The sequence below is a fragment of the Podarcis bocagei genome, assembly GCF_964188305.1.
Source record: "Podarcis bocagei genome assembly, chromosome: 8".
In the NCBI taxonomy this organism is placed as follows: domain Eukaryota; kingdom Metazoa; phylum Chordata; class Lepidosauria; order Squamata; family Lacertidae; genus Podarcis; species Podarcis bocagei.
Genome location: NC_138133.1, coordinates 92,299,747 through 92,312,159, shown reverse-complemented (window position 1 = coordinate 92,312,159; position 12,413 = coordinate 92,299,747). Strand labels below are relative to the sequence as shown.

At 45.4% G+C, this 12,413-nt stretch overlaps 1 long non-coding RNA gene across 1 annotated transcript; it reads left to right on the top strand.

Moving 5' to 3' along the window:
• Positions 1–2,006: 2,006 nt before the first annotated feature.
• On the top strand, positions 2,007–4,228 carry LOC308593101. Its single transcript, XR_014010702.1, has 3 exons — positions 2,007–2,148; positions 2,725–2,891; positions 3,504–4,228. It is a non-coding gene; the product is annotated as an uncharacterized lncRNA (long non-coding RNA).
• The last annotated feature ends 8,185 nt before the right edge of the window (positions 4,229–12,413 follow it).

Below are 12,413 nucleotides of genomic sequence, written 5' to 3'. Positions count from 1 at the left end.
CCTTATATAGAAATTTTAAATTTCCTGCCCTGGAGCTCCAGACTGCCCCTCCATACATCATGCATACATCACAGAAGGGGTGTAACTCAAGACCACCACCCCAGATACATCATACCTACATCACAGAAAAGGCGGTCTACTGCAGAAATCTGAGTGCGTTGTTTATCTCGTCTGACAGGTTACCTGTTAATGCTCACTTGATTGGATACCCTGGGAAGCCTGGCCAGTCTTTTGTAACGATCAATACTTAGTTCCTGAGCCAGGTCACAGGCTCACCCTGTTCATACACAGACATACCCTTAAGGCAGGATTTGTGAAGGAAAAGACAATGGGGAGGCTTTTCCATTTTCCTTTGACCTCGCAGAGAAAACATTTGGTCCGTTTGGGAATCAAAAATGGTTTCAGGTCGGTCTTCCTGTGCTGACCTATGTACATGCTTGGTTGGTACATTTATGAACATTTATTATTTATCTAAGACTTTAAAATTCTCATCACACTGGTCTGACCCTGGGGACATTGATTCCACTGCAAGACAAAGGCCTCACTTTTCCAGGGGTCATTAACTGCCACACTTCACGGCTCAAGGGAGTAGAAATTCACCTCCCAACACTCACTGCATGAAGCCAGGGCAACTCTTTCCCAGTGCCTGCATGTGGAGTCATGAATGTGACACTCGGGTAAAACTGGTGTTATAAGAAAAGTACTGCTCCTTTTCCCATATAGGGTATCCAAGAGCCCGTAAAGAGTCCTTAAGTGGGTTCCCTATCGGTAGGAGAAAATAACAGAGCCCAACCAGAGAATATTGAGAAGCAAAGCAGCTAGTAAGCCTGATCTTTATTAAAACTGTTGCAACAGGGTCCTCACTCACCACACGCAGGAGGGAGGAGAACCCAGAACAATGGTGAACAAGCTCTTATATGGACTTTTGAAATTGCCCACCCTGTAGCCCAAGACCACCCCTCAAAATCATCATACATACATCACAGAAGGAGGCGGTCTACAGCAGAAACCCTGTCTGCCGGGATACCTGACAATGGTCACTAGTTGCTTTACCTGAGCAGCCTGGCCATTCTTTTGTGATAGCAAATACTTCAATTCCTGAAACCAGGTCACAGGCTCACCCTGTTCATACACAAAGACGCCCTTAAGACAGGTAAGCAGAAGATAGTGGAGAGGCTTCCCCATTTCCTTCCTTCTTTGCAGAGAAATATTTGGGGTCAATTTAGGATAGTCAATATGGCATTGGGATTGCTCTCCTGTACTATTTCGGACACGTGGTTTATATACTTACATATGTGTTTGCCTTGTAAATTTATGAACATATGACTGATATATATGAGACCCTAGAATTCATTTAACAAATCTGGTGTGTGGGGAGCTCTGGGCTGCCACTTGGATGAGGAGGATGTTGTCTGGATGCTGCACAACAAGACATCAGCTGCTTCAAATCTGCAGTGGACAAGCTCTCTGTTAACTCTGTCCAAAGGTGCCCAGCAGGCAATGTGACACGGCTGCTGTGTCCACACTAGGGCATAAATACCCACTCCTGTGGGTCACGGCTTCTGCTGGGCACTTTTGATTCATGCCTCCCAAATCCACCTCCCTCTTTCCTGTCCCCGCTGGTGGGCAGTGCCAGGTGGGAGCTCCTCACACTCTTTGGGGCCCCTTCTCTGCCCTGTGCCCCATGGCGCCAGCCAGGATGAGGTGTGAGTGGCAGGATTTGTCCCAGGAGGACGTGTTGGGTTCCCAGTGGGGTGGGCGTGAAGACACCCTGAGCAGCTGGGCCAAACATCTCCCCCACCTGAGCATTGGAGGGGACTAACAGTGTTCTTAATAACCAACAGACAAAGAAATGTCACTGCTGAGGTGCAGCCCCAGTTGTGATGCCCAAAGAGGTTGTGGTGACATGTCCACAGCTGCTCCCATTGGCTGGGGGCTGTCTATGATGTCACTGTCTATGATGTCACAAAGGCATCTGTCAAGTTGCCTGGCTATAAAGGTGGCCTCTCCCTCTTCCCAGCCCAGACCTCAGTGGGCAGCGCCTGTGACACTCAGCTCTGGAGGGTCTCCTTCCTCATGGATGCAAAATGGCAGGAGGAAGGAGGCACTCATCCTGCAATGGGACGCTGAGGAACAGGCAGAAGGCAAGTTCGCTTGCTGGGTGGGATTGCAGCTTGAAGGCAGCCGATTCCCAAAGTCAGAAGCCGGCAGGTGTTGGTGGCTGGTGGGGCTTGCAGTCAGAAGCCAGCGGGTGCCCTAAGGTGCTGCAGATGTCAGCTGGGTGAAGGTCACCTTTGGACGTCAGTTGACAGAAGCTGTGTGGATATTCATGACTTGAAGCTGGGTGTGTGTATGTGTGTGTGAATGCAGAGCGGTTGGTGAGTGAATGCGTCCACAGACATTCCTCACGGGATGGCAGATGGTGTGTGTCTGCGAGTGCAAATGGGAGGTTGAGAATGGTGGGTGTCTGCGTGTGTGAATGGGAGCATTCGGACGTGGTCCAGGTAAGTAGTGTTGTGGCTGGGAAATACGTGCTCAGGGGGTGGCAGATGCCATCCTCTGGGCACAGGGTGAATGGAACCAGTGGATATTCATGGGTAGAAACCAGCGGAAGTTGACCAGGACGTCCGGGGTGAAGTTGCCAGGCAGCAGCCAGTGGAGGGTCTGGCTGAGGCTGCTGGACAGAGGCCATCCCACTCAACGTGTTGTTTGCCTTTCAGGAAGCCGGTGAGGTTTTCCCCAAGACGGATCATGAAAGTAATGAAGAGAACAGCAGGACTGAAACAAGGCAGTTTATTTTCCTAAATAAATGCCTTTTTAAAAAAAGCAAAACTGTGTCTGACTGGTTTCATATAAAACAAATGCAATGCTAAGTTTCTAAATGCATACATGTTTCAAGTAATAATAATATAATAAAATTTTATTTATATCCCGCCCTCCCCAGCCGAAGTCGGGCTCAGAGTGGGTAACAACAGTAAAAGTAACACAGTTTACATAAAAACAAAATCTATTAATTGAAATACATTCTGAAATCAATTCATTCTAAAATCAATTCAAAATCAAATCCATGGCAACTATTGGGCTAGAGTTCTGTGAGGATGACCCAAGGAGGGGGTCGGACTGTGCCTCGGCCAAAGGCCTGGTGGAACAGCTCTGTCTTGCAGGCCCTGTGGAAAGATGTCAAGTCCCGCAGGGCCCTGGTCTCTTGGGACAGAGTGTTCCACCAGATCGGAGCCACAGCCGAAAAAGCCCTGGCTCTGGTTGAGGCCAGCCTAACCTCCCTGTGGCCCGGGACCTCCAAGATGTTTTTGTTTGAAGAAGGTCCTCCGTGGGACATACCAGGAGAGGCGGTCCTGTAGGTACGAGGGTCCTAGGCCGCATAGGGCTTTAAAGGTCAAAAGCATTCCACCAGATCGGGGCCACAGCCAAAAATGCCCTGACTCTGGTTGAGGCCAGCCTAACCTCCCTGTGGCCTGGGATCTCCAATATATTTTTATTTGAAGACTGTAAGTAGTGTTCTTTCTTGCCGCCTCCCAATTTGGGGGGGGGGTTGTGCAGCTGTTTCTGTAGTTGTTGCCAGTGGCTACGATGATGTAATGGTTTCTGTGATGTCACAAACAGACATGGATCGCTGAAAGGAAAAGCTGGAGGGGTAGGGATAAAAAGACAGGGTGAGAAAGGATAGAGAACCAGATGGCTCTGAAAGAAGACTGGACAAATTCGTGGATTCAGTGGGTGCCAGAAGGTGCTGCAGATGTCAGCTGGTTGAAGGTCACCATTGGAAGTCAGTTGGCAGAAGCTGTGTGGAGATTCATGGCTTGAAGCTGGTGTGTTTGTGTGTGTTTATGAATGGAGAGTGGCTGGTGAGCGAATGCATCCACAGACATTCTTCCTGGGATGGCGTGTGTCTGCGTGTCCGAACAGGAGCCTTCGGACGTGGTCAAGGTGAACAGTCCTTGTGTCTGGGAAATACATGTTCTGTATGCTAAGTCTGCAAGCTGCGCATATTCTGTCAACTTAACATATAGAAGAAGAGAACAAGAAGAACATATGTTTGAAGAAGGCTGGAAAACGTTGACTGAATATATGGGGAATAACTATGTACACATTTCTCGTTGAGACTATGCCTGACCTGACACACGTTGACCAGCTGATAATTGTGGTTTGATACTGATCCACTGTCCCCTCCTGCTACTTCCCTTTCCCTGCCCGCAGCTTCCCCCTTACTTTTCTGGCTGTACCGGGGCACTCCCAGAATGACCCTCCTGCAGGGGTGAAACGAGGCTTTCTTTCACCCGGGTCAAAGACTCAGTTTGGCACCTCCTCACACACATATCGTAGTAGTTGTAGTAGTAGTAGTAGTTGAAGAAGAAGAAGAAAATGTGATAATGATCAGGCGCATACCAGTGAGTAAGCCCTATTGAACTCAGTGAGACTTACCATACTTCTTAGTAGTAAAGGCTTGCACTTTAAGGCTCTAAAGAATAAAACAAATACTCTACAGGTTTCCTTGAAAAATTACTGGCTGCTGAACCAAGAAGAGCTCTCGGACTCAGGGAGAGAGGGGGAGCTTCAGATCAGGAATGCTGTCCTGCCAACCTCATGGTTCAGGCAAGAGACCCCAAGAGCATAAAATTCAAATCTTTCATACATTTTACCTACATAGAATCCTAGAATTTGGGAGTTGGGTCATCTCAAGTAAAGCATCTATGGCAGATGTCCATCCAACCTCTGCTTAGAAGCCTCCAGAGGAGGAGAGTCCACGTGTTACATGTCTGCAGTTACACTGGCTCCATGTTTATTCATTCTTCCCCCCTCTTATCTTCTCAGCAGCCGGAGTTTCTAATCAGCGCCATGCTCTCGCCAACTGAACGGTCTCCTGCCCCCCTTCAACCTTTTGCCTTAGTTTCCAGGTTCCCCATTTTAAGGGCCACCAAACCACAGATTTAATCACACATCTACTACACCTCACTGACTTCCCCAAACTTACTCAACCGCATATTCTTTAACATGTAACATTAGCATGCTAATGCAAGCGTTGCCATTTTTTTCGTAATTTTCCAGAACTCTCTGTCTCTCTCCCGCTCACTCCATTTCCATGCTGACAAGGACTGAACAGGAACGCTTTTGCGCCACTCATGTTCCCCCGCCACGGCCATTTGAGGAAGCGCATGGAGCTCTCTGGCCAACAGGGCCCTTGATTCCTCTGAAGGCCTCCTCTCAGCATTCCTGGCTGGCTCTGAGCCCACCTTTCCCATCTTCTTACTCTTCCTGATGCTAACAGGGAGGCAGACCCCCATGGCTCCAGCACGACCCCCTTCCTCCTGGCAGGAGGTGACTCACCTGGACTTGGCGGCTGGTCCAGGCACTCCTGAAAGGGGATTCCCAGAGCTGCAGGCCTGAACTGCCAGGTGTTGGGAAGAGCTGCAAGAAGGGAGCTGGTCTGTGGGTCAGACACAAACCCAAATTGTCTTTCCCTCCAACACACACACACACACACACACACACACACACACACACACACACACACACGGAGAACTCCTATTTCTCCCCAAACCAATGACCTAGAAGCTGCTCTTCTGATGGTGAACACTTGAGTCATCTTTCTTTATGGGATGGTCATATTTTACAACAACAACAACATAACAGCTTGCTGGATCGGGCCCATCTAGTCCAGCATCCTGTTCTCAAAGGGGCTGAAGAGTTGCCTCTGGGGAGCTAGCAAGCAGGATTTTAGCACCAGCAGGGGCAGACTAGATGTTAGCAAATGTGGCCCCCGCCAAAGGCATCCCCCCCGACATGCTACTCTGCCTGAACTTTCTTTCGTTTGTCCTGAATTGTTTGGGGTTTTTGATGATTGCACAGGTATTGCTCAAGACCTGTTTATCAGTGGTGTGCAAGGCTTACTTGGGCAAACACTCGCCTTGTGTAAGACTTCAGTGTTGAACTTTTTAATTAAAGTGGAAATGTCTCCCCCTGCCCCACCCCAGAAGCACAAGGTGCCATTTTTGCCCACTGTCAATCATGAAAACTTTTGCTCAGAATTCGCTAGGGACTAGGGCCTTGGTAGTGTTGAATGGTTTCTTTAAATGTAAAGGTTCATCATTGTTCCACTCCATGTGTATGTCTTTAAGGGGCCGGAGCAAGGGCCAGAGAAAACTAACGAGACCCAGCTTTACAGCTGTGAAACGTAGCAGGTGCTGCTGAGTTGTATTTGATTAAGGCGTGTCAGCATCTGGGTGTAGTATATAAGGAGCAGCACCTAGCTTTCCCATTACCCTGGGGGATGGGTTGGTGGTTGGGTCTGGTTTGTTGATGTATTTAGTTTAAATGGAGTTTTTGTTTTTCTTATTAAAACCTTTAAGTTATTTTTGAGTCCTTTCTTTTTAATGCATGATCTCCCCAGCAAGCTCTCTGCAGCGTCACTATACTGCAAAAAGCCAACATCTTTGGTTATGGGCCCAGCTGCTGAGTGGATGACTGCATATTTTTGGACTCTGAGAAAGGTTTGAAAACTCCTACTCCTGTTAGCGTAGTTTATGTGGGTCTGGAAGAGTTCCAGAATGGTTGACCAGGTTCCTGAAGCTGAGAAGGCTCTGGTCTTCCCACAGCTAACAGATGAGAACTATAGTTTATGGTCTTTTCGGGTGGAGGCACTTTTGACCTCTAGAGAAGTATGGACCTATGTAACTGATGACCCTCCTAACCCTGTAACTAATGCTTGGTCGAAAGGAGATGCAAAAGCCAGGGCGATAATTAATTTGGCAGTCAGCGACCAGCAAGTAGTCTATATAAGAAATAAGAAAACTGCCAAAGAAATGTGGGACAGTCTTGCAGCAGTGCATGTTAGAAAAGAGTCAGCGTCTGCACTGACGTTTTTCAAGCAGTTGTACCAGACGAAGTTGCAGCCTGGTGGTGATTTGGCGGCACACTTGAGACGTCTGGAGGCAATACGCGGCGAGTTAATTCGAAGGGACATGGAGATACCTGATATTCAGTATGTTTTTATCATCCTTTGTTCCCTTAATGAGGACTTTGATGGTATAGCTAGCCAGATATCTGCCGTTCCACCAGCACAATTAACTGTGGAAGGGGTAACGGCAAGATTAATGGGCGAGTTGGATAGAAGGGAGGCTTGTGCCATAAGCACTCCTGTTTCCAGAAAGAATGAGGAACGCCATATGCAAACCTGTGGTGATACAACTGCATTTAAAGCTGCAAAGCGTTGTTGGTTCTGCAATAAGCAAGGACATTTTGCAAGGGACTGCAGATCCAAAAGAAAGCAAAGTACTCCCAAGCCAGTTTCTGTTCGTCAATCACGGTCGTCAGCCCAGCAGTCGGCATCGTACCGTAAAGACAGAAACGAGCCGCGAGCTTTTCACGCTCGGACTAAAGATCGTAAAAGACCTAAAGGTGCCAAGTGGAAGTCTTTTGTTATCGACTCAGGTGCATCTCAGCATATCTGCAACGATCGAAGCTTGTTTATTTCTTTCGAAGAGGAAATTGGTAATGTACATTTAGCCAATTCACAAGTCCTGCAGTCGCTTGGCAGGGGTACCGTTAAACTTGACTCTTTAAACATTACAATAGCGAACTGCATTTACTGCCCGTCAGTGGACAATTTATTGTCAGTAAGGTGCTTTGCACGTCAAGGCATAACTGTGCGTTTCTTAAAGTCTATGTGTGAGTTTTTCGAGGGGAACAAACGTCTATTGTATGCCCGGGAATCTGATGGTTTATATAGACTGTATTTTCGCACCTACTCCCAATCGTCTATAAATTGCAGAGCAGCACAGTCAAGCCAGGGGTTGAGGAATGTAAGGCCACATTCTGGGTGTGTCCACGAGGCGCACAGAATTCTGGGACACCTGAATTTTGCTGATGTAATTAAGACACAGAATATTGTCAATGGCCTCAACTTAAAACCATGTAAATTCTTTATGCAGTGTCTATCCTGTTGCAAGAATAAGATTAAGGTTGCACGCAAGGGTAGGTGCTCAGATAGGAAAGTAACTGAGCCATTTGAGCGTGTACATTGTGATTTAGTTGGGCCACTCCCACCCTCATTAGGAGGTTCTAAGTACTGGCTTACTCTCATAGACCAGTATAGTAGATATTGTTGGACTTATGCAATAGCTGAGAAGTCCCAAGCATTTGAGAAGTACAAGGTTTTTTGCAACTGGGTAAAAACACACTTTAACAAACCAATTAAGAACCTGTTTTCTGATCGGGGTGGGGAATTTGTTTCTGAAGATTTTGAGAAATTCCTGGAAGCGCAGGGGACTACTCATGAGTTATCTTGCCCCCGAAGTCCCTGGCAAAATGGGCTTGTTGAAGTTGTGCAGCGTGACCTGCAGGCAGGGGTTAAAACTTATCTGCACGATGCTAATCTGCCCAAAGACTTTTGGGCTGAAGCGCTCCATGCCTTTTGTTATGTTAGAAATCGCAGTTATCATTCTGGTTTAGATGTCACCCCCTATGAGAAGCTGTTTAAAAAACGCCCTAATCTGAAATACCTACGCATTTGGGGTTCAGATGTAATTATGCATTATCCTGCTAAGCAGAAATTGGGTGAGCGTAGTGTCCAGGGAAAATTAATGGGCTACCAGCAGGGGGCATACAGAATTTACATACCAGCAACTGGCAAATTTCATATTACCAGAAGCATGATACAAACTGTAAATTGGAATGGAGTTGCTGTTTTCCAAGATACTGATGGTATAAATGATACTGAGGAAGAAGAGGAAGAAGCAGCAGCAGCAGGAGGAAATGGTGCTTCTGAATTAATGGGGAAAGACAAAAAGCCTGTTGAATCTGATAATTTGTTTGATTTAAAGTCACAGGCACCTGAGGGGAGGTTAGATTCTCTTGAGTTTTCTGACCGTGAGCTTAGCCTACAGGCACCTCTTCAGTCTGACAATGATAATTTACAACCTGAAACTATTAGTTCACTGAGTCCCATTAAGTCTGAGGAGTCTGACTCTCCTTCCGGACTGAGACGTTCAGATAGAAAGAGGCAGAAGCCACAACGATTTGCAGATGAACATTTTAATACTGTGTATGCCAATAAGGCGGTTTTTGAGCCAAAAAGCTACAATGATGTTCAGAATTTACCTAAGCACCAAGCTGTAAATTGGTATAAAGCTATGAACTCCGAGATAGCTTCTTTAAAAGAGCATAACACTTGGTCTCTTGTACCACAAACCCCAGATATGAGACTTATTGATTCAAAATGGGTTTATAGAGTTAAAATGAATGACAAAAATGAAGTTGTAAGGTACAAGGCAAGACTAGTTGCTAGGGGCTTTCAACAAATTCCAGGAGAAGATTATGATTTGTGTTATTCACCAAGTGTAAAATATGAAACAGTTAAGCTTTTGTTAAAAGATGCTTCACAGTGTGGAAAAGCCCACTATGTAATGTTTCTCTGCTCTTAAGAAAGTGGTAATGTACTTTAAACATACTAATCATTATAGGTTGCAGTTTACATCAAGTATTGACAAAGGTTACACATGAAAAACATGTGCAAAGTATGCTTTATGTTTTTGTTCCACAATGATGAACCGCAGGGGAAATGTTGAATGGTTTCTTTAAATGTAAAGGTTCATCATTGTTCCACTCCATGTGTATGTCTTTAAGGGGCCGGAGCAAGGGCCAGAGAAAACTAACGAGACCCAGCTTTACAGCTGTGAAACGTAGCAGGTGCTGCTGAGTTGTATTTGATTAAGGCGTGTCAGCATCTGGGTGTAGTATATAAGGAGCAGCACCTAGCTTTCCCATTACCCTGGGGGATGGGTTGGTGGTTGGGTCTGGTTTGTTGATGTATTTAGTTTAAATGGAGTTTTTGTTTTTCTTATTAAAACCTTTAAGTTATTTTTGAGTCCTTTCTTTTTAATGCATGATCTCCCCAGCAAGCTCTCTGCAGCGTCACTATACTGCAAAAAGACAACAGGTAGCCCTGGGCAGTTTTGGTGTATGATGGGGGTTTAGCAGGGTCAGTCTGGAAGCTGCATCTGTGTGGGTGGAATATATAAGAAGAGGCTTGCAAACCAGTCTTCTTGTCAAGCAATGGCTTTGGCTGACCAGTTAAGAACCATGATTAGCCTAATCAAAGAATTGTAGAGTTGAGGGGTCATTTAGTCCAACTGCAATGCAGGAATGCAGTTTCTCTGTGCCATGGAACAGATGGGTACCTCCATCTGGTTTATTTCCACATATAAATCACTACCCACCAGTGAGCTTGATATTGACACCAGGAAAGGTCCGAGAACAGATAATTCAACAGTCAGTCTATGAGAACTTAGAAAAGGATGCTGTGATTCTAAAGATCTAGCATAGGTTTCTCAAAGATAAGTCATGTCAGATGAACCCAATTTCTTTTTTTTGATGGAGTAACAAGCTTGGTAGATCAGGGGAATGCTGTGGACATAGCGTATCTTGATTTCAGTAAGTTCTTTGGACAAAGTCCTCCATGATATTCTCGAGGAAGCTGGTAAAATGTGGGTTGAATGAGGTAACTGTTAGGTGGATTTGTAGCTGGTTGGCTGCTTCCATTGGCTATGGGTTGTCTATGATATCACAAAGGCACCTGTCAGTTGCCTGGCTATAAAGGTGGCCTCTCCCTCTTCCCAGCCCAGATCTCAGTGGGCAGCAGCTCTGGGGGGGTCTCCTTCCTCAGGGAGGCAAAATGGCAGAAGGAAGGAGGCACTCATTACAAATATTATGCCTGAATGTATCTGAAATATACTCGGAGTCGAGTGTGGATTTCATGCTCTTTATTCAGCTCATAGTAGCGAGGAATGAATGTTCCCCCAAAATATCTGCCTTATATACATTATTTACACAATGGGCCCCACGTGATTGGCTAATACTGGGATTCTCCTGTAGGCCAATCAGGTTACGGATTCACTTCCACCTGGAGCTGGATTGGGTGGCTCCTGTGAACCAATCATACTGCTGCATTCTGGATCCTATTGTTCTAGGACCAATCAGACTGCTGCATTTTGGATCCTATCCAACTCAGTACATAACACCATCCTGTTGACTTGACAGCTCAGGGAAGATACCTAGCTTTATAAATTCGTAGAAAATCCATACTTTTACCCGCTCTCCTCATTCCAAGGCCATTTTAACCCTTAAAGAAAGGTGAATTTGTGCAAAAGAAAGAGGGGGATTTGCCCTGCCAGACCTTAAACTCTATTATGAATCAGCAGCTTTCTGCTGGTTGAAAGATTGGCTGCTTCTTGAGAACACAGACATTTTGGATTTAGAAGGTTTCAATAATGTTTTTGGGTGGCATGCATAATTGTGGTATGACAAGGTTAAAGCACATAAGGCATTTAAGAACCATATTGTCAGGAAAGCACTGTTTAATGTCTGGACACGATACAAAGACTTACTTGAAAACAAAACCCCAAGGTGGTTGTCACCAATGGAGGCAAAAGCTCAAAGAAAACTCAATATGGAGGCCAAGTGGCCAAAATATTGGGAGATTTTAGAGCAAGAAGGAGACAAATTGAAATTGCAGAGTTTTGAGAAATTAAAAGATAGAGTGCGAGATTGGCTACATTACTTTCAAATAAGAGAGGTATACAATTTAGACAAAAAAACGGCTTCCAGGTGGGGAAATCAAAGTTGGAAACAGAATTGTTAGACCCCAATACTAAGATACTATCAAGGATGTATAACTTGCTGTTAAAATGGAATACTCAGGATGAAACGGTTAAATCGGCTATGATTAAATAGGCACAGGACGTTGGTCATAACATTATGTTTGCTGACTGGGAACAGTTGTGGACCACAGGTATGAAATTCATGGCATGTAATGCCCTTAGAGAGAATATTATGAAAATGATTTATAGGTGGTACATGACACCAGTCAAGCTTGCAAAAATTTACCATTTGCCCGATAATAAATGTTGGAAGTGTAAAGAAACCGAGGGTACATTCTTTCACCTTTGGTGGACGTGCCCAAGGATTAAGGCCTTCTGGGAAATGATATATAATGAATTGAAAAAGGTATTTAAATATACCTTCCTGAAGAAACCAGAGGCCTTTCTCCTGGGCATTGTCAGCCAATTGGTGTTAAAGAAGGATAGAACTTTATGTATGCAACAGCAGCAGCAAGATTACTCATCGCGAAATATTGGAAGACACAGGAGCTACCCACACTGGAAGACTGGCAGATGAAGGTCATGGACTACATGGAATTGGAAGAGATGACTGGCAGAATCCGTGACCAGGGAGAAGAGTCGGTGGAGGAAGATTGGAAGAAGTTTAAGGATTACCTGCAGAAGCACTGTAAAATTAAGGAATGTTGAAATGACGTTTGATTGAAAATAAGTGGTACTGGTAAAGAGATGCTTAAGAAAATGTAAATAGGGAATGATCATTGGAAATGGATATTTATAATA